This window comes from Mesoplodon mirus (genome assembly GCF_964341445.2).
Source record: "Mesoplodon mirus genome assembly, chromosome: 4".
Classification (NCBI taxonomy): Eukaryota; Metazoa; Chordata; class Mammalia; order Artiodactyla; family Ziphiidae; genus Mesoplodon; species Mesoplodon mirus.
This window is the reverse complement of record NC_138979.1, coordinates 140,058,843-140,080,927: the sequence shown is the minus strand read 5'-3', so window position 1 is coordinate 140,080,927 and position 22,085 is coordinate 140,058,843. Positions and strand designations below refer to the sequence as shown.

Below are 22,085 nucleotides of genomic sequence, written 5' to 3'. Positions count from 1 at the left end.
GGACAGTGGAGGCAGTGGGCAACAATGCAGCTTGCAGTTTTCAACAGGATGGTCAGGTTAGGCCTCACTGAGAAGGTAAATGTAGAGATGTAAGGAGGTAAGGGAGTTAGCCGCATGAATAAAAGGGGGAAGACGGTTCTAGTAGAGTACTCAGTGCAAACGAGAGATGGGGAAGGTTTATATATTTTTACATAATTGAAAAATCAAAAGAATATTTCAGGACACATGACAATTATATGAAAATCAAATTTTGTGTCCCTAAATAAAGTGGTATTGGAACACAGCCACACCCATTTGCTTACTGGCTGCTCTGGTGCTATAAACGTAGAGCTGAATGGTTATGACAGAGACACATGGCTCACAGAGCCTAGAATATTTGCAAGAGTTCATAGGGTTTCAGAAATGTAGAAGTGGCAATGTCAACATTATAACCAGGCCAATGCATTATCAAGTCAGACAACAAATCAGAGATACAGGTTGCTCTTTGAGGTTATTTTCACAACTTGCAACATTTTTTTAAAGTCTTAGCAGTTTTTACTAGACCCCTTTGTTCAAATTATTCTTCCAAAGACAACAGAACAAGTTGGTAACACATAGGTATATCTACAGAAGTCTCTATCGCATAGAAAGACAAGCTTGATATTCTAATGAATGCTATCAATTTAATGCCATTAAATCAGATCTTTTTTAACAAGTTGTAAGTGCAGAGAGGTCATTATTCTTCCTTGGGAGAGAACACCTCCTTCATCTCTTTCTGAGACTCTTCTGTTAATTATGAAGACTTGCGCCTTTTTTTTTTTTTTTTTTTTTAGGTCAGGCTCTGGAATTTCATGATTTCACATTAAAAGCATATGTGAGCCCATAAATTCCTTTGGGTGCTTGATCCAGGTTGGGTTAGGGTTTTGTCACTTATGCTTGAAATAGTCTTAACATGAGGACAGAGGCCAGAGAGAGTTAAAAGAAACAATCCAGAGCTGGTGGGACTCAGCATGGGATAAGCCGGGGATGGCTTAAAGGTGACCTCGGGAATGTCACATGTCAGAGAATTGAAGAATGGTGGATGCAGGCATAGAAACAGGAGCACTGGTACAAATGACCCAGCGGGGGAACATGAGAAATCAGGTTCTGGACCTACTGAGTTTGAGGTGATGGTTGATGTAAATGTGAAGGAAACCAGAATATGTCACCGCAAAATAAGTGTACCTCTTTGACATAAAAATTATTTTGAGCTGAAGGCAATTGAGAAGCAGCAAACCCAGAAAAAGCTCCCCTTTTTTGCCTAATGGCAGGTTATAAACTCTCCTTTTACTAGAGGTAGACTCTCATCAGCCCAGAGATGCAACAGAGAAATCTGCAAACAAACCTTACTCCATTAGTTTCCTCCCATGTATTTATCTTCCCTCCTTAGTTGGCCACCCTTGGAAGACTAAAACTGTCCTGTTATTTCTCTACAAATGTACTGTTCTCTGTCAAAAATGCTCTGTAAGCTGGAATTCTAAGCCGCCATTTTGAGTTACTTTTGGTTTAGGTTCTCCTCCATGATGCATGCTGCATGTGTTAATAACTGGATTGGTTTTCTCTGGTTAATCTGTTTTTTTTTGTTGTTGTTGTTACAGGGGTTTCAGCCAAGAACTCAGAGGGTAGAGGGAGAATTATGATGTTTCTTCGCTTACACCTGTGAACGCTCCTGAGATTCAGGAGTGAGCTTGAGTGAGTGGTCCAGGCTAGAGATGTCAGCTGAGGAGCCGTCAGTATAAAGCTGTAGTTGAACCGTGAGGATGGGCTCCCTGAGAAACCATGGAAAGAAAAGAGGGTGCTGGTGACTGCATCCTAGGAAAACCCGGTATTCATAGTTAAGTGGGAGTAAGAGGAAAAGTCATGGAAAAGTGACTTTCATGAGAAAAATGGTTGGAAGGAGAAAGAAAACCAGGAATATGTCACATCCCAAAAGGCAGCGAGGAAAGGGTTTGGAGAGGCAACGTTGGGAGCAGGGCAATGGATATCAACATTTGTGTTGACAGAATTTTGACGAAGCTTCCCCTAAACATTATAGAAGAGCCAATTCTGAATGCTTGAAAGCAGGTAATGAATAAGGCAGAGCTTATGATCTCATATATTAACATATAAATTTAAATAATTTGCTTTCCAGATCTCCTGTGGATACTGTTATTCCCTCTTTCCTCTCCTCGACACCCCAGTGAACCGTCAGGTAAATTTGCTAACTCTCTGAATCACCCACAAAGTCTTAGTCATTTCCCTTTTTTCTAATTTTTTTTTTTTTTTTTTTTTTTTTTTTTTTGTGGTATGCGGGCCTCTCACTGCTGTGGCCTCTCCCGTTGCGGAGCACAGGTTTCGGATGCACAGGCTCAGAGACCATGGTTAACGGGCCCAGCCACTCCGCGGCATGTGGGATCCTCCCGGACCGGGGCACAAACCCGTGTCCCCTGCATCAGCAGGCGGACTCTCAACCACTGCGTCACCAGGGAAGCCTCCTCTAATATTTTTAATTATTATTATTTTATTGAGGTGTAGTTGAACTACAATATTATATGTTTCAGATGTACAACATAGTAATTCACAATTTTGAAAGATTATACTCCATTTATAGCTATTATTTAATATAGGCTATATTCTCTGTGATGTACACTATATCCTTGTAGCTTATTTATTTTATACATAGTAGTTTGTACCTTTTAGTCCCCTACCCCTATCTTGCCTTTCCCTTCTTCCCTCTCCCCACTGGTAACCACTGGTTTATTCTCTATGAGTCTGTTTCTGTTTTGTTATATTCACTAGTTTGTTTTATTTTTTTAGATTCCACACCTAAGTGATATCATACAATATTTGTCTGTCTCTGTCTGACTTATTTCACTAAGCATAGTACTGGCTAAATCGTCCTTTTTTCAAATTTCTGAGAACTGGTCTTTCTCCAGGATACTAGGAGTTGGGCAGGGGCTGCCACTACAGGGCTCCCTATAGTGTTGGGAAGTCAGGTTTCTCAAAGGCCCTTTGATCATCTTGTAAAGGGCATTGTCCTGACAAGTGGGCTCCAAATGCAGGCTTCACGTTGGAGCCAGACTTCCCAGGGTTCCTCTCTGCAAACCACAGCACTGGAGCTCAGCCTGCAGGCTGTAAAGAAGGGAGGAGATGGGGAACTCCTCCAGACTTGCCCTAATCCTACACTGGCTCTCAGATATGAGGACATTTTATGTAAAATTTCATTTTGATGCGGGAACACAAGATTCTCTACCTTGTACTTCAAAGTCTCACAGAACTATTCTGTGCTCAAATGACATGTAAAAACCCCAAGTAACTCACAGTGGGTCAATCTAGGAGGAAGTCAGTCCTGGGTGAGGGTGGAGAGCATTCATTCATTCATTCATTCAGCAGATATTTATTGAGCATCTGTTCTGTACCATGCTAGATACTTGAGATATACTGATGATAAAGACAGATCTGATCTTTATCTTCACGGAACTTATAGCCCAACAGGGAGACAGAAAACAGCAACAAGGCAAAGGAGATAGAGACAAACAGAAAGGGTAGTCAGAAGAGGCCTCTTGAAGGTGGTGACCTTCGGGCTGAGTCACAAAGTATGAGCTATTACTGAATGTCCAAATGAGAAAAAAGGCAGAGAAAATAGCATGAGCCAAAAATCTCTTTGGCAGGAAGGACATGATAACTGTGGAACCGAAGACAGAGCAGGGCGGAGGAGGGCATGAGCAAGGTGGGTGGTGGTATGTTTGTGTTAAGTGGGAAGGGAGTGATGGTAGGGAAAGGGCAGGTGATAAAGATTCTCTTCTCAGCCTACCTTGAGCCAGGCTCCTCGGAGCCCTCTCCTCGACTAGGTCTTAAGCTTGATCTATAAAGACTTGAACAAACACTAACATATTTTCTAACAGCTCAAGGCCACATCCCTAAGATAACCCTAGCCCCCCCCCGTTAAAGTACCTACCTAAGAAAACTCAAGGCTGTCAAAAAATTTGCTGTCTGTTCTGGCCATGACCTGAGGATAAGCCCTCTGTCTCTCAGTCTCTATTGGAAGATAGTATCCTAACTTCCATAGTGGCCAGCCAGCAGACACAGCTAGTCTAATTGCACTTATACTGACTAGCGCTTTGTAATCTTGCACTTCCTTGGCAAATCCAGGTTGAGTTCTGTTCATGGTGGACTCTTTCTTGCTGCAAAATGTATTGCTGATTAATATCTGTCCTTACCACTTTAACTAGCGTCTGGCTGTGTTTATCTTTGACACAGGTCAGCAGGGCCTTGGAAGCCAAGAAATCTGGATTTTCTTCTAAGTGCAAAAGAAAGCCATTGATGGTATTAAATAGAGGGTGACAAGCTGCGACTTGGGCTTTATGATCCTCCTGACTGCTGGGTGGGTGGAGAACAGAGTGTAGCTGGTAAAGCATAAGAAACTGGGAGGCCTGTTAGGAGGCTGCTGCAGTGATTAGGGAACAGGGGCAAATTTCAGGGCAGGCTGTCTGGTATATTTTCATGTATATGAGAGGGGATTAGCTATTGCAAATTACCCTTTCCCCTCTTTTCAGCCATGTTTATGGATGATGGAGTGTCATCCCTATAAACTGTTCACCCTCATACCTCCTGTTCATTACTCAGCATTGCTGGAAAAGCTGGAGAGCCATTTGGATAATTTTTCCTTTATAGTAAAATACATTCTAAAGAGCAAGAGCACATTAGATAGAAAAGGAGAAATACAGCCCCTGTCAGTCAAGACATATTTCTCAGCTCTCCCATTTTGACGCTTAATTCAAACAGATTTTCCTATTTTCCAGTGAGACGCAGGCCCCAATTCCTCTCCTCGGCTCAGGAAAAGCTTTTATTTTAAAAAAGCTCCCTGGAAAATATGGTAAATGTGCTACTACATTTGGGGTTTAATAATAAAGAGGAAAATTTTTGCTCTTCACTCTCATCCCCACTTAAACACTGTTTCTCTTTATTTTTCATGTTTGCTGCATCATTCTTACTTAGCTTTGGCCAGTGAGAGCAGCGGCAGCAGCCTCCTGGGAATACCATGTTAGGTGCCTAACATCCCATGCTGGGCACGGGTGTTAGCCTCCGGGACGGGCATTCTCTCTCATCCTCTCCTCTCCAGCTGTCATCACGAAATCTCCCCCATGGTGGTGTTGGAACCTGAGACCTGACCTCACTGGTCCCACTAATGACTATGCAGGAATAAATAATTTAGATTGATAATGACGGTTTGAGCTATTTCCCCAATGAACCCAACTTTCTGGCAGCCCTAGTCTTCAGAGTTCAGCAGAGTGTGTGTCTTTAAAAGTGCTGCCTTTTTCACACTCTTTCCTCACAGGCAGGAAGTATTTGGAATTTTCGTTTGTTTTTATAAATTTTATTTATTTATTTTTGGCTCCGTTGGGTCTTCGTTGCTGTGCGCAGGCTTTCTCTAGTTGCGGCGAGCAGGGGCTACTCTTAGCGGCAGTGTGCAGGCTTCTAACTGCGGTGGCTTCTCTTGTTGCAGAGCATGGGCTCTAGAGTGCAGGCTCAGTAGTTGTGGTGCATGGGCTTAGTTGCTCTGCGGCATGTGGGATCTTCCTGGATCAGGGCCCGAACCTGTGTCCCCTGAATTGGCAGGTGGATTCTTAACCACTGCACCACCATAGAAGCCCTGGAATTTTTTTTTTTTTTTTAAGTACAGATCTGCTCCCGACAATCGGCCTCTTTGATAGCGCTCATGGGAAATAAAGTAGGTGCCAGCCTGTCCAATCCAAGCATTGCTGGAGAAAGTGAAATAAAACGGTTCACAAATGTGAGCCGAATTTCTGCTTGAACCTCCTTTCCACTTGTGGTAGAAGCTCAATCACAGTCAACTTACGATATGATGAGTCCATTATGATCTCGTTTCCAAGGGTTGTGCCTGAATTTGGGGGACATTCAGAAACGCCAAGGAATGGGTGGTGGATCAGTGTCCTCACAGACCACCACCTGCACCCCCGGTACCCCAGGATGTTCTCATTTCTGCCCAGTGTTTGGTTGTTGGTGCACAAGTCACTGCTGGCCCGCTTCATGCCCACAGCCGAGTCTCTAGGTTCTCTGTGCTGTGCTGCCCTCAGTTGTTCTGGAACATCTCACTGCTCTTGCACCATCTAAGTGACAGAACTCCACTTCCATGGCCTCTGGGACCCAGGGGACTGCAGCGCTGATCCTCTGCTGGTGCCTGTTTAACTGAGTAACTCAGCCCCATCTGCCTATGTCAGACCGCAAACCAGTGGCCCACACGTGGTCCTCAGATATGTTTTGTTTCATCTGAACTACTAAAAAATTAAAATTAGATCCAACACTTAGAAGTCAGAAGATTTCACATATTTCAGATCCTCCTCCCATGCTTTCCTGTCTCCTTGCCTTCTCTGAGCCCACCAATAGACTTATATCACCTTTAAAAAGCCATCCCCTGCAATATGCCTCAAAATACCACTTCAAGCTTACTTTTTCCAGTTCTGCTTTACATTCGACACTGTATGGAGCTAGAGACTTGACATTCCCTGAACCCCAGTGCTTCTTAAACTATTTGTGGCAAAGGACCAATTAAAAAATTTCCAATTGATTGCAATAGTAAAAAACAAAAGAGTTTAACAGTAAATAAAAAATGAAATAAAAGGACATAAACACAAGCTCAATTTTTAAAAAAGTATTAGTTTGAACAGAAAATTACTCCTTCAAATTACTATATAAAATTTTTAAATGCTTACTACCAGTTTCTCTACTTAACTCATTGTGGATCAGTAGCAGTTGTAAGTACGGCCCTGAACAACTCCCAGATTTCTCTGCTTCTGTGCCTTTGCTTATGCTGTTCCTCCACCTTGAATGCTGTGCCCATTGCTGTCCACCCTCCCTGCCTTCCCTGGCCTTCAGTACCATGCTCATCTTCTCAAGACCTCCTGATCTTACAAGGTCCTTTCAAATGCCACCTCTGCTAGGAGGCCTCTTTCCTGCTCTTTGAGGCCCCATGGAACGCAGATTGACTGTCATCCTTTGGGCATTGTATTATGATCATGGTGTACTGGTGTCATTATACCCTCGCCTGATATTCCACTTCCTGAGCTTGAGGACTTTCTTTCCCATGGTACTAACACAGAGCCTTGTATCTAGTAAGCTGTCAACACATACTTGCTGATTTGATACTTCAGTTAAAAAAATAAAGATACCAGGACTTCCCTGGTGGATCAGTGGTTAAAAATCTGCCTGCCAAAGCAGGGGACATGGGTTCGATCCCTGGTCCAGGAAGATCCCACATGCCGTGGAGCAACTAAGCCCATGTGCCAAAACTACTGAGCCTGCGCTCTAGAGCCTCCGAGCCACAACTACTGAGCCCATGCACCTAGAGCCCGTGCTCCGCAACAAGAGAAGCCACTGCAATGAGAAGCCCGCGCACCGCAACAAAGAGTAGCCCCCGCTCGCCGCAACTAGAGAAAGCCCATGCGCAGCAACGAAGACCCAATGCAGCCAAAAATAAATAAAATAAAATTAATTAATTAAAAAACAAAAGACAACAAAAAAAACAAAAAACAAAGATGCCACTGGGTTGCTCACATAGCATTAGTGGCAGAGGTGGGAACAAAACTCAGGCTCTTAGTTTCATTCTCAAGAATTCTCAAAAATATAGCCTTAAAACTTGAGATCTCTATTATAGAGCATCACAGAAAAATCTGATTAACAGAAGAAAACCATAGGTCTATTTATTTATTTATTTATTTATTTATTTATTTATTTATTTATTTTGCGGTACGTGGGCTTCTCACTGCTGTGGCCCCTCCCGCTGCGGAGCACAGGCTCCGGACGCACAGGCTCAGCGGCCATGGCTCACGGGCCCAGCTGCTCCGCGGCATGTGGGATCTTCCCGGACTGGGGCACGAACCTGTGTCCCCTGCATCGGCAGGCGGACTCCCAACCACTGCGCCACCAGGGAAGCCCCATAGGTCTATTTATTATTGCCAAGTGAAATTTGACAATCTGAATGTCTTACTGAATTTGAATGAAGGCTCAGGCACCTTGAGGAAGCACATGAAAAGGCCCTGGAATTAGAATCCACATGTTCTTTGACCTTGGTTCACGTTCACCCAAGATTTGGTCATTCCTGATTCTCTTTCCAGCTTAAAAAAAGGGGCGGGGAAGGGACTCCAGAGAACTGAGAAATCCAAAAGGGACATTACTAAGGGGGCTGCTGGCAGGAGTTCATCCAGCCTCAGAGAGACTGTTCTTGGAAAAGAACACCCTGGAGAGCTGCAACAATGAAGGAACCAGGCACCTTGGGAGGGATAGCGAGGTCCTGGAAAACCCTGCCTACGCTTTCAGGGCCTCTTTGAAGCTGAGGGAGGTCAGACTATTTCTAGTTTCTGAGGTTTTAGGTATGTTTTTAAAATCAAGGACCACCAAACCTTGTAAAAATTGTGGTATACATTAAATGTTTAATGTACAGCAAATTAACACTTTTTGCATGCACACACACACACACACACATACACACTCTCTCTCTCACACAGATAAGAAGACTGCATATGTAGCCTCATGTGGAAATTTAGCTCAAAGTCTGTATGTAAGGCTGTTTGTGAGTATGAGGCCTGGGATGGGGGTTGAGGTTGGTGGTAGGAAGACCCAGTGCTGATGGTTTATGGCTGATTTCCCCTCCTTTCTGCCCCAGAGAGTTCAGATATTTGCTTCCTATTCTACCTTGGGAACCATTTGCAGCCATTTTCTCTCTCTATTCAAACATTCCCTGACCATCTCATTCATTCTTGGGGTTCTAATTGCCATGTTTGCCGACTGTCAGATCTATACCCTCAGGTCTGGCCTCTCTCCTGAAGCCCAGATCCTTGTATCCAGTCTTTGTACCCAATGCCCACTGGACATTTCCATCCCTCTTGACACCTCAAACTCAATGTTTCTAAAAATAAAGCCCACTCTCTCTTCCTTTTCCTTTCGTATTCCTCAATCTCTGATTCTGTGCTCCAGATCCAGTTGACCATGACAAGGCCCAGCCTGGAACTCCCTCTCACCTTTCCCCGCCATTTCCCTTTGCCCAGTTCCTGCCTACGCAGCCCTAAGATGGCATTTCCCTTACTCCAGAAAGCTGCCGCTAACTCCTTGGAACAGGCTGGGCCCCTGGCCACACACTTTCATCCAACTGACCTGCTATTCTGTTTACTTACCACCATGGTCAGAAGTTAATTAATTGTGGACTTTTTCTTTTTATGACTGTTCCCACTGCTAGCAGATAAGCCCCCTGACTGTATGGATCGTTTCTACCTTGTTCGCTGCTCTATTGCCAGGGTCTGGTATATGGTACCCAGAATGCTGTAGGCACTTAATAATTATGTATTGACCGACTGACTAAATAAATGAATCCTGTCTCTCCTCTGCTTAAAACACTTCAAGCTGGCAGTCTTAAAGTCCCATCCGTTCAGCATGGGGTCTGAGGTCCTATATGTCTGAAGCCTGTCTACATTCCCTCCCACCCTCATTCTATTGGTCCTGTATAGTCTAGTGGGTAAGAGTTCAAGTTTTATAATCTGATGGCCTGAGTTCAGGGATCCCAGCTGTGCCACTTACTAATAATTTTCCTTGGAATATTACTAATAATTTTACTACTAATATTTTTTCTACTTACTAATAATTTTCCCAGGGAAAATTATTAAAGCTTTCTGTGCCTCATTCTCCTGTCTTTTTAAAATTATTAATTAATTAATTAATTTGTTGAAAAGTGTAAACAATCAAAATGACTTATAGGCAGGACTTGTATATACATATGTACACATGGGCCAGTGACCCCTGTGGAGGGCCTGGGTCATCCATAGGAGAGGAAGGAGGGCCCAGTGTAGGGCCATGGCACGAAGGAAGAAGCCCCTCTATTTCTGGGGGTGGAGGTTGTGTGGAAGGAACAGCATTAACAGAAGAGTATGTCCAGCTTTGCACGTGAATATCCTGGGCACATTCTGCTGTTCTTACTTCTGCAATGCTCTATATGCTCTGGTTGTAGCTTTGCTCCTAATTTGGCTGTGATCTTGGGAAACAAATTCTTGAAACTTCAGTTCTCTTGTCTATAAAACAGAGACCCAATCAACTGCCCTGACTGGGTTGATATTTATCTGCATTCCCTTCTACGGCAGAACTGACTGATTTGACCATGTCTGTTCTGACTGTGCAGTGTCCATGCCTTTCTATTTGTTAATTTTTGAATATCCACCCTGACCCGTAACTACACAGTATGTATAAATGTATGGTCACTGCCTTTTGATGTTCATATTTACTAAATATTAGTCTTTTTTTTTTTTTTTTTTTTGCGGTACAACGGGCTTCTCACTGTTGTGGCCTCTCCCGTTGCGGAGTACAGGCTCCGGACGCGCAGGCTCAGCGGCCATGGCTCACGGGCCCAGCCGCTCCGTGGCATGTGGGATCTTCCCGGACCGGGGCAGGAACCCGTGTCCCCTGCATCGGCAGGCGGACTCTCAACCACTGCGCCACCAGGGAAGCCCCTAAATATTAGTCATTTGCATACCACTTTCTGATTTACCCTGTATTCTCATTTTACCTACACTACTTTTTTGGCTAAGTATTTTTGTTTAAATTTGACTCACTTTTTGCTTATACCCACTTTAGCCTTGTTCTAAACCAGAATACTCTTAAAATCATGAATTTTATAGGCATGTAGTACTTTTTAAATACACACGAAAATATATACACAACTGTTTCAGTGTGTAACATTCCCCTATATACTGTCTACCATCATCTTGGGTAAAGGTATGCACACTACCCTTTGGGGATCTCATAGACCAGTAGTTCTCAAAGAGTGGTCCCTGGACCAGTAGCATCAGCATCCCCTGGGAACTCATTAGAAATGCACATTCTCCAGCCCCACCCCAGACATACTGAATCCGAGTCTCTGAGGGCGAGGCTAGCAATCTGTGTTTTGACAAGCCCTCCAGGTGATGTGCTCAAGATTGAGAACAGCTGTTGGCGACCTTTCTGGGCTGTCATGAGCTGACTGCTTCTGCACAGGAGTCCCTAACTCAGACCCTTTCCTAAGCCTTGGCTCAGCCCTGCCTCCTTCAGGGCTATTCATCGGTCCTTGTTCAACCACTGAGACTGGAACAACCATGAGAGCACACACCTGCTCTTCCTGCAGCTCACAGCTGGATCCCCACAGAGGCAGCTTCTTTTGGTACAATTTCCTTCCCACTTCTATTGTTTCCCAACCTTTCAAGCATTGAGCTGATCAACTTCAGAGGAAGAAATAGGTCAAATCCTCTTTTCCATAAAAGCTAATTACCTTCTCTGTCCTCCTCGTTCTGTCCTGTGAGATGTGGGAGTCCTTGTTCCTCTTTGACCCAGTTTGGTCCTCCATGTGGTTGATGGCCTTCTCACCACTGGGCAGGCGGCAGGAGGCCCCCAGTTGTCCACAGATGCTCTAAGACACTTTCTTGTCCTTTGACAAGAGACTCTGTCCCTGGAGGGAGAAGTATAGGACCTTGTAAGGATCTGGCTTTGCTCAGCTCCTGACACTACGGCAGAGGTACCACTGTTTCCTTCAGGGTTTTTTCACTTCTGTTCTCCACTTGCACTCTCTTCTTTGCTGACTTCAGCTATTTTGTAGCTTCAGCTGTGAAGCCTAAACCTGTCTGTCCAATCACCTCTCAGAGAAGCTCTAATTCTGCATTTCCCAGGCTAGCCCCATCCTCTGTACCTCATAGACAGCAACTACAAAGCTGAACATATCACCTTTGTGGGGAAGGAGAAAACCTCTTGCCTCTAGCCTTCTAAATTCTCAGCTGGGGCCCCGTTACAAAAGAGATTGATTAATGAGAGAAACACAAACAAATTTATTAACAGGTATACCTCGTGTATACGTATATGGGAGACACCCAGGAAAAAATGAGTAACTCTCCAAGAGGTGGCTTAGAATTCAGGCTGAAATACCATCTTCACTAAAAACAAAAAACCGGTGTGGGGAAGACCAGTCATGGGGGCAATAACCAGGAAAAGCACGGTGGTTTGTTACACAGATTTAAGTCCCTGCCTTTTCCCATGGATGAGTGTCTTGTGATTTAGGGTCACCCTTCTCTTCCTGGTACAGAGAGGGAGACACCCTTACAGATGGAGAGTTCCTTTATAAATATAAATTTCCCATATTAAAGGGCAACTTGTACTCTACTTTCAGAGCTTATCTGCTGTCTGCTGTTTTAAAAGACAATCAGCTCAAAATAATCCTTATACCAAAGGGGCACACTGTCTGTGATGAATCCACCTGTTCTCTTGCATTTCCCATCCCAGCTTACGGAACCAAAGTCTACTGTATCATCCAAGCTAGAAAACCTTCTCTCTTCCTCACTCCCACATTTAAGGGGTCTTCAAGGCACCGTGATTCTACTTCTTCATCCTGAATCTTTCCTCCTCTCCATCCTGAAGCCACTTTCTTAGTGAAGGCCCTCAATATGTTATTGTTATTACAGCTTCCGGGCTGGAGTGGAATTCTAAATAACAAGTAAAATCATTAGCATATTTAGCACTTTGCTGCTAAAGCTTTTTCAGGGTCTCCGTACCACCTCCAGGATCAAGTTCAACACCTTTGAAAATGAGGCCCTCAAGCACCCGGCCCCAGACTTCTTTTCCTGCCTTGATCCCAAAGCACACTGGACATGCTGGGAGCTTTCTGGCCTCCTGGTCTGGGAGACCTTCCCGAAGCCTCTCCTTTCCCACCATCCCTGGAATCCCAGCTCTCATGTCAACCCTGTGCAGGTTCCTTGACTTTTCCCTGCATCCAGCCAAGCCTGGGCCCTGTTCTCGGCACCATCAAGATCTCTTCAGTGAGGGCAGGGCTTCTGCAGAGGGGTGGTCTCTCACTCACCCTGGCCCCCACAGGGCCCAATGCATATACTCCTGTGAAAGCAGCACTCAGCAGCCTACAGAGATCAACCCTCTTCCTGACAGGTGCTGGGAAGGAGAAAGCTTTCCTTGACCCTCTTAGGATCCCTGAATGGGTCTAAAAATTAAACTGACAAAGGCAGATTAACAGGAGAAAAGCATATGAATTAAAAAATTTTTTTTACATGTACGTGAGATTACTCACAAGAGAATGAAGACTCAAAGAAGTGACCAGAGCAGGAAGATTTTATATTTCTTAGACAAAGACACAATACATTTGTGAAGAATTGACAAGACAAAGGAGTTTGGGCTAGGGATGGTTCAACTAGGCCAAGGCAGTCCTTATCTTCCTCAACCCTTATCTTCCTTAACAAGGATAAGTGTTAGTTTAATGAGGTTTGTTTACAGATTCCTCTGGTGCCATCTCTGGGCTGATAAGAGTCTATCTCCAGTAAAAGGAGAATTTATTTCCTGCCTTTAGGCAAAAAAAGGGAGAGCTTTTCCTGGGTTTGCTGCTTCTTAATTGCCTTCAGCTCAAAATAATTTTTATGTCAGAGAGGCATATTTTGGGGTGACATAGTCTGGTTTCTCTCACCAACTCCCCTATAGCTGCAGAGTGCCCACATCCAAACACAAAGAGTTATTAACACAGTTCCATTCACCCCAAACAAATCTGGAAGTCCAGAGCAGGCCCAACATTTTGTCTGAAGTCACCAGGGCACTAAGCAAGCATGCCCACCTCGCATCCACGCTAGACCTCTTAGACAACACTGACCATCTTAAGAAGTGTGAATGAAAAATGCCACCCGCCATATCAGTAAATGAAGGATGTTGCAGCCATCAAGCCAATATAGCCGCCCCAAAAGTGATCCCTGAGGGGACTCAGGGTGGGAAAGAACAGGATAGTGGCCCTACATAGCTAAGGTGCATATCAAAGGAATGATTTCAATGAGCCCAGGCTCTCACACATTCCCATACATAGAAAAGTGCTAAATTCATTAACTTGAGGTATCTGTTTTGTTTTGTTTCGTTTGCGGTACGCAGGCCTCTCACTGTTGTGGCATCTCCCGTTGCGGAGCACAGGCTCCGGACGCGCAGGCTCAGCGGCCATGGCTCACGGGCCCAGCCGCTCCGCGGCATGTGGGATCTTCCCGGACCAGGGCATGAACCCGTGTCCCCTGCGTCGGCAGGCAGACTCTCAGCCACTGCACCACCAGGGAAGCCCCTGGTTGTTTTTATATTAACAGTAATCTTTTGAAGTTCCAACTGCCTGGTCTTTGTTGCAAAAAATTATCCTGGTTTCTCCCTTACCTCTTTGGAGCAGTCCCTCAGAGCTATCTGAGAGGCTGCGTCCTGGGCTTAAGTCCTCAGTTTTGTCCGCCAAATAAAACATAATTCTTAACTTTTAGGTTATTCATTTTTTTCAGTCGACAGAACCTAGAACCCAAACTAGCGTCCCTCCTAACCTCCACAGCTTCCTGTCTACATTATGTCACTTTAATTAGCATAACTTTACTAGTCCAGAGACTTTTACCTTGGAAAAGCAGGTTGCAAATCTTTGTTTCATTGTAGAAATTTCTGGCAGGTCTCAAGTCATCAGTAGACAGTCTGCATTCCTCGACTCTCCTTACCCTGTTGTATCCGCCAATCCTAATCTATTATACCACAATCCTCTCCCAGTCCTAATCAAGCCTCTCTGATCTGCCTTAAACTAGACCCCAAAGTCTTAATAAACCAGACCTTGCCCTTCCCTTATCAAGACACTATCAGCCTTCCTTAGGGAGGCAAACAATGAACACAGCTTTGCCATAGTAACGGGTGATTTGAAAGCCAGCATTCATTCAACAAGGCTGTGTGTACTCTCCTGACTAACTAGGGATTGTTAGTTTGCATTCAACGAGAGTTTTGTTCCCTCATCAAGTTCAACGATGAATAAGTTCTATATCTTCAGATGCTAACGCCCATGTACTGTGAAAAACTTGGCCAGGCATGGAGACAGTAACCAAAATGCTTTTGTCTCTAGATCAAAACCCGCCTCTGGCTTCTTCCTGGCATCAAAACCCACCTGCAGCTGTAAACGTGATGATAAGGTGCCTTCTGAGAACTGACCAGCAGAGGGTGCTCTTGAGAAAGAAGAATCCTTTGGAAGCTTCTTCCTGTCAGGGACTGGAAAATTCCCACACAGGAGGCACCACTTAATTTTAATTATTGTAATTCATGGTGAATGCAAGCAGAGCTTCCTCAGGACATAAACCAGAACAGCCACGGAGTGATAGAGGTGCCAAAGGTGGGAAACCCAGCAGAAGAGCCTACCCAAAGTGGTACTCAGATGAGAATTTGAAGCCTCCAGTAGGGTTTTGCCTTCTTAAAGATTCCTGCAATAACAGGATTTCGTCCCAAGTAATTCTGAAACCTGCCACATTTAGGTCATGCCACGCTGAAGTCCTTTGGAACTACTTACTCTGGGTTCCTGAGAAATTATTCTCAAGATTCAAGCAGAAAGTCACTCGGAGACAAGAGTTGGCAAACTTTTTCTGGTACTAATAAGGATTTTCACTTTTGTAGGCCATATAGTTTCTGTCACAACTTCTCAAATCTGCTGTTGTAGCTCAAAAGCCGGTACAGAAAATACAAAATGAGTCGGCATGGCTGTATTCTAATTAAACCTAATTTAGGGACCCTGAAATTTGGATTTTATATAATTTTCACAGGTCACAGTTTTTCTTTTGTTTTTTTCAACCGTTTAAAAATGCAAAAATTATTTTTAGCTTATAGGCCATACAAAACCCAGCCGGGTTTATCCCATGGACTGCGGTTTGCCAACTCCCACTCTAAGCCATCTCTCGACACAAACTTTTAACTCCATCTGTAATTTCTATATCTCTTTGAGAGAATATCCTTGTAAATTTTTCTCTCTGGGACCATCTAGAAATATTCAGCCTCTAAGAAAGATGAAGGAACCAAACATCTCTTTGAGGTCCTGCTATGTCTATTACTGAGCAAAGAGCTGTTGAAAATTCAGAAGTTATTAAAAACACATGATTCTCAAGGATCACCACAACTACTTTTTCTGGTGTGAAATGGATTGTAAGAGCCTTTTGAGAGCAGGGTACACACCAAGTTCATCTTTTTCTTACTCAGTTTAGCTCAGTGCTTGGCATCCAAGGGGATCTCAGTTGTAGGGAAAAACCTGTGCTTCAGGGGAAAGTACACTCCTCTGAGTTATTCAGTTCTGGTTCCTGGGGGGCTCTATCCCTTTCCTTGCCTTTGAGCTACTGTATGACTCTGTGAGTTGTAGATAACTGATAGCACTGTGAAATAGCTCTTGGTTAGACAAGCAACTACGTTCTGTCTAGTGAAGTTTCAATTTGCTTCTCTTCGACTTTGTGAAAGAGGCTAGTTTTACATCCATTTGCAAATCCACTTCAGTATTCCTCATCTGTAAATGTCTCTGCTGTTTGACATTTGCTTTGTACCTATTGTAACACTTGCCTGGTTTCCTTATCAACAATGAGTTAAATCAAATCTTTGACATGTGTTTATTTTACACCTGTGGGAGAGTCATGATTCTACTTTTTTTTTTTTTTTTTTGGTGGAAAATTATCTCCTAACACGCTGTTTAATTGTGAAATTGAATTCAGGAATGTTTTCCTAGAAGACATTTGAACAGCATCCAAGGGGACAACCTAAAACACTTCTATCTCCCCCTTTTGAATCAAATCATCTTCTCTCCTCAAATTCTACTCACGCCTCTGCCACAAAATAGCTGCATGATTTTAAATGAGCTTAAATTTTCCCACCTGCCAAAGAAGGGGTTGGACTAGAAAACTATTGATAAGGCAGCATTTCTCAAACTTTATGGTCTAAGGACTCATTTTCACTTTTAAAAATTATTGATAACCTCCTTGAATTATGAAGACTTTTGTTTAGGTGGATTGTATCTATTCTATTTACCATATTAGTAATTAAAACTGAATATTTTTCTTAACATATGCATCTATTAATTCATTGAAAATAACAATAACAACCCCATTACACGTTAACATATATAACTATGTTGTCCAAAACAAAAAATGTATATAATGAGAAGAGTGGCTTTGTTTTACAATTTTGCAAATCTTTTTAGTGATCAGCTTAATAGAAGACTGCTGAATTCTCACGTGTGTTTGCATTCAATCTGTTGTGACATCGATATCATTGTAGCCTCTCAAATCTCCACTCTACACACTCATGAATGAAAGTAGAAGAGGCAACTAACATCCTAGTATTATTATAAAAATAATTTTGACCTAGCAGACCCCCTGAAAGGATCTCAGGGACCCTTAGGAATTCCCGGAACACTCTTTGAGACCTGCTGTTGTAAAGTAAATTGGAGATAACCTGCAGGTGGGAGTAGTGATTTTTTTGGTGATGGGATGTACCAGTACCTCATGCTGACCCCTTTCTTAGGGTGCCAGTTTGCTTTTGCAGGCGTTCTGGAGCAGTAAGCTTTTCCTCCTGTGTGCGTGCGGATGCCAGTGCAGCAACATCTGTTGATCTGTGCTGGGATTCTGCATTCCGAGGTTGAGTGGGATACTGCATATTCTTGGAGTAGGGACAGGAAATGGGTTGGGGGTGGGGGAAGGAAATGAGCACCATTCTCATCCTTTCCCAAAGATGGACTGGGTGAGACCTTGAAGCTACATTTGCAAGAGCCTTTTTCCTGGGCTTCTTCCCTGACCCTTTTCTCCAGTGAAACCCCTGGAAGCCTCCACTGCCACTCGGACCCTGCTTCTGACCCTTGGAGGGTTACTGGGCTCTGAGATCACAGGAGAGCAGTTGCTAGAATGGGAAGGGATTTTCCCCTCCTGAAAGTCCTGAAGGAAAAGAAACACCCCCACCGTCCCTGTTAAAATCACCCTTCTTGGTTTTCCTTGCGCAGGCTTCTCGATACCAGGATATATTTTCTGTGCCAGGTGAATACTTTCTAGGTACAAAATGACTACAGTGAAGAAAAGCTAAATATTGACAAGAAAGAATTCACTGATTTCTTCATTCCAGAGAAGTGATTCAGAGGCTTGAAGTTTACAAACAATCTGCTTATTCTATAGATAAGAGCAGATTCAGAATTTTTTTAATCACCTCCCTCTGATGCACTTGCATTCTAATTTATATTATAAGAGTAACTGGGAGTTAAGTTTTTAGAATCAAGGCAGATTTAGGTACATGTCCTCGATTTTCCACTTAATAGCAGTGGGAACTTGGGGAAATGTCAGACGTTCTAAGTTTCAAACTCCTCGTCTATAAAATGGGGGTGAATTCATTTGAGTCCCCTGATGCAGAGCCTGAATCAAGGACTTGGATGCAGGTAATTCATTGGGGCTGCTGGTGAGGGTGATCTCAGAAAGCAGAAATGTAGGAGGAAAGAAAATGAAACAGATAAGGAGGAAAAAACCAATATGATATATTATTGGCCTGGTTTCTATTCTGGTCAATTAAGACTCAGGGCTGCCAGAGACCATCCGAGAAATCCTACAAAACGCACCCCTAAATCAGACTCTGCAAGGTGGGCGCCTCATCCCTCATTGGCTGAGGACTGTCCCTGAGGGTATTCATTCTCCCCTCCCTGCCCCGCTCTGGGCAAGAATGAGTCTCTGCTGCAGCTATGGCTGAAATCAGAAGTGGGTCACCAGATGTGACATGAGGCAACAAAGATGTTTGCTACACGACAGCACTAACATCCATGTCATAGAGTTATTGTGAGAATTAAATGCAATGACGTCTATGCAATGTTTAGCATCATGCTTGGCACACGGTTAAGTGCTTAATAAGTGTTCACTTTACTGTTGCTGCTGCCGCTGTTATTATTATCATCATCATGATTATTATCACTGCACTTTCTTGAATGAGAGAGACAGGGGTAAGTTTATGGTTTAGAGGACTCTAGGAATGATCATAATCTACAGCCTATCTCTTTCCTACCGTGATTTACCATGACCTATGGCCAGTTGTTATGATTATTGTGGATGATTACAGTATTTTTACTTTCTCCCTCGGTGTGTGTATGTGTGTGTGTTGTCCAAATTTGGGTACAAGGAGAAGGCATATTCTGTCAGTTGTGTGGGGTGGAAAAAAGTTGCTAACCATTGCTCTGGAGCAGCACTTGCCAATAGAACTTCCTGAGTGAGGGGAATGCCCTATGTCTCTGCCGTCCAATACACTAGTCACTGGCTGCACATGGCTACTGGACACTTGAACTATGGTTAGTGTGGCAGAGGGATGGAAGTTTTAATTTTATTCAGTACTAGTTAGTTTGAATCTAAATTTTAAAAGCCACGTGGAAACAACAAGGGCCTACTGTGTATCACAGGGAACCATACTCAGTATCTTGTAATAACCTACAGTGGAAAAGAAACTGAAAAAGAATATATATATATATATATATATATATATATATATATATATACACATATATGTATAACCAAATCACTTTGCTCTACACTTGAAACTAACACAACGTTGTAAATCAACTATACTTCAATTTTTTTAAAAAGCCACATGTAGACACAGTGGAGGGCAATTAGAGAAAGTGTTCTCAGTGCAGAGTGGAATGGACCCCTCCCTGGGGCTAAAATTAAGGTGATGCAGTTAGCAGTGTTTCCTCTGGCCCCTGGGCCCAGAGGGGCCCCCAAATCTCACTTTCCAGGTTGGAAAGTGGTGGTATCTTCTAGACCAAGGGGCTGCTAGCTAAAGAGAATGAAGTCATGGGGGCATGGAGCTGGCACCAGTTAGAGAGGAGAGGCCACAGGCACCCTGCGACTTGGTCCATCATTCTGTGCACAGAGCCGACTGCTGACCATCGGGGGTGGGACCTACTGTGGGACCAACGGTTGGGGGTGGAGCTTCATTCTCAGGCTCACAAGACGGCTTTTATAGTTATGCCTCTTCCTTGTCTCATTTCTCTGCAGGCATTTGCCCTGTGCTCAATCCATCAATGATCATTGCTGAGTACCTCCTGTGTCCTCAAGTGCTGTGCTACACACAGAGGAGGATTAAAGAAAGGCCTGCTCACCTGGTGTTCTCTGCTCCCTAGAAAATGACAGTTTACCCTGGGAGACAAGATTCTCATATAAGAAGCCATTAACTCCAACGTCACCTCCTCTGGCTGGCGATCCACCTCTGCCCTCCTCCCCTCGGCTTCCTGTGTCCTAGAACTTCTCACCGTGACTGATAATTACTGTTTACTTGCATACTTCCTCCCCTAAACCAGGAGCTCCACAAAGACAGGGCCCATGGTGTCTACCTTAGCACAATGCCTCAGACTCAGTCAAATACTAGATTTTTTGGTGCCGATGACAAGGGCAACAGCAGTTGAGCGAGGAAAGAGATGAGTATTCCCTGAAGTCATTCACAGACAGCATGGAATTCAGACTGGGCTTGAAACCGAGTGAGGTTTGTTTACTTGAGGAGCTGCGTAATGGCATTCCCGAGGGGGTAACATCATAGGCAAAGGCATGGAGGTAGGGTTGAAGATCTTACATTTACAGGAGACAGGATGAATCAGAGGAGAGTTTAGAAAACAAAGTAGGAATAATCAGGTGGATTTGACTCACCAGGGCCTTGCCAGCCAGTCAGCTGCATGTGGACCTGATGGGTTGATAAGAGCTCTGTGAGCCAGATTACTCTGGGTGGCTGCATGTGGGGAGGTCTGAGTTACATCAGTGAGTCAGGCAGGATGTGGTTGGCACCAGTTATTTTTGCCTTTAACCTTCAATCTCTGATCCTCTAGTACAAGTACTTCAATTTCCTTGGAACCACTGTTCTGCCTGTGTGGCAGAGTGATCTCTATGCCCAGGTTCAGGGATGGGTGGGCACATGAACCAGATCCAGCCAATAAGAGTCTTAGGAAGTGTTTTGGGGATACAGCCAGGGACTTTTGCTGGAGCTGCCATTATCTTTCTTCTGTGATGACTAAACTGGTGGGATGTAAGCCTGGAGCTACAGATACCATCCTGATGCTGCAGGGGAAGAGTCTGAGAATTAAACCAGCACAAAAGAAAGTAGAGCCAAGGAAATGAGAGAGACATCTGGTAACATCATCTGAGCACCTGGATCCAGCTGAGGCTGAATTGGGATCTGTTTCTGAGCTCTTCGGTTATTAGCCAGTTTCAGCTAGATTTCTGCCACTTACACCCAGAGGACTCCTGATTAATGAATGCTTAGGGGTAAGTGGCATGACTCAGAGTGGGAGGAGATGAGAGAGTGGCTACACCAGTGGGTGGACATGAGGCATTGAGGGTCTGAACCACAAGAGCCCTGGGGTAGAGAGAAAAGGCAGTGAGCCAAAAGGCAAGAAGGAATGATCTAGATTCTTCCTCTGTTCGAAAGTTTTGTGAGCAGGGTCTAGTGATTCTTTATCACCTCTTCCTTCACGATGCACTTTACCTACTCTCTTTCATTTGGCTTAGACAACTGTGTGAGGCAAGTGAATCAGGTACACTGTCCCCATTTTATAGCATGGAGAAGTTAAAGGACTTGGCCAAGGTCACATGGAACTCTGGGGCCTTGTTCCTGTTCTCCAGCTCATGCTGGCTGGGCTCTTGCTTGCCTACAGTATGAACTGAGGTCACCGGGCACCATCTTTCTGTCACCTTGGTGTGGAGGTACACCCCGTCTCTGGGCTTCTTTTATTATGGACATGGAGAAGCAGTAGGAGTTCTTACTGAGGAAGGCCCGGGAGCCCGTGACCCCCTTCATTAAAAATAAATTCTGCCTGAGTCTCCTGGTTCTAAATAGAAGAGAATGTAGATTTGGGGCAGAACCGAAGGGAAAGGGATTTCCCTTGGCAAATTATTTGCAATTTGTGGATTGGAGCTGACCCAGCTCCAATTCCCACGTCATTGTGCTGTGTAAAATGTGAGCAGCTTATTAAAGAACCAGAGCTGGAAGCTATCCTCCCCCGGGGGCTCAACAGAACAGGAGCAGAGTTAAAACCCACCAGGTTCCTCCTCTCTGCGTCTCACGTCTGGGAGCTGCCAAGATTCTCAGTCGCGGGTCACGTGTTCACTCCAGGGCAGCCACTTCCTGCAGCTGTGGGAATAAGAGCCAGCATGTTGACAATTAGTTTGTGCCTTTCGTGAGGCGTTATGAAAAGCCAGCTGTCGTAAGTACTTAAATTAGTGGTCCTCAATAGCATGCAATGGAGTGCA

At 44.2% G+C, this 22,085-nt stretch overlaps 1 long non-coding RNA gene across 1 annotated transcript; it reads left to right on the top strand.

The window, feature by feature from the left end:
- Positions 1-350: 350 nt before the first annotated feature.
- Positions 351-15,058, top strand: LOC309802138. The gene is made up of 3 exons (XR_014293722.1): positions 351-1,710; positions 2,150-2,209; positions 14,921-15,058. It is a non-coding gene; the product is annotated as an uncharacterized lncRNA (long non-coding RNA).
- The last annotated feature ends 7,027 nt before the right edge of the window (positions 15,059-22,085 follow it).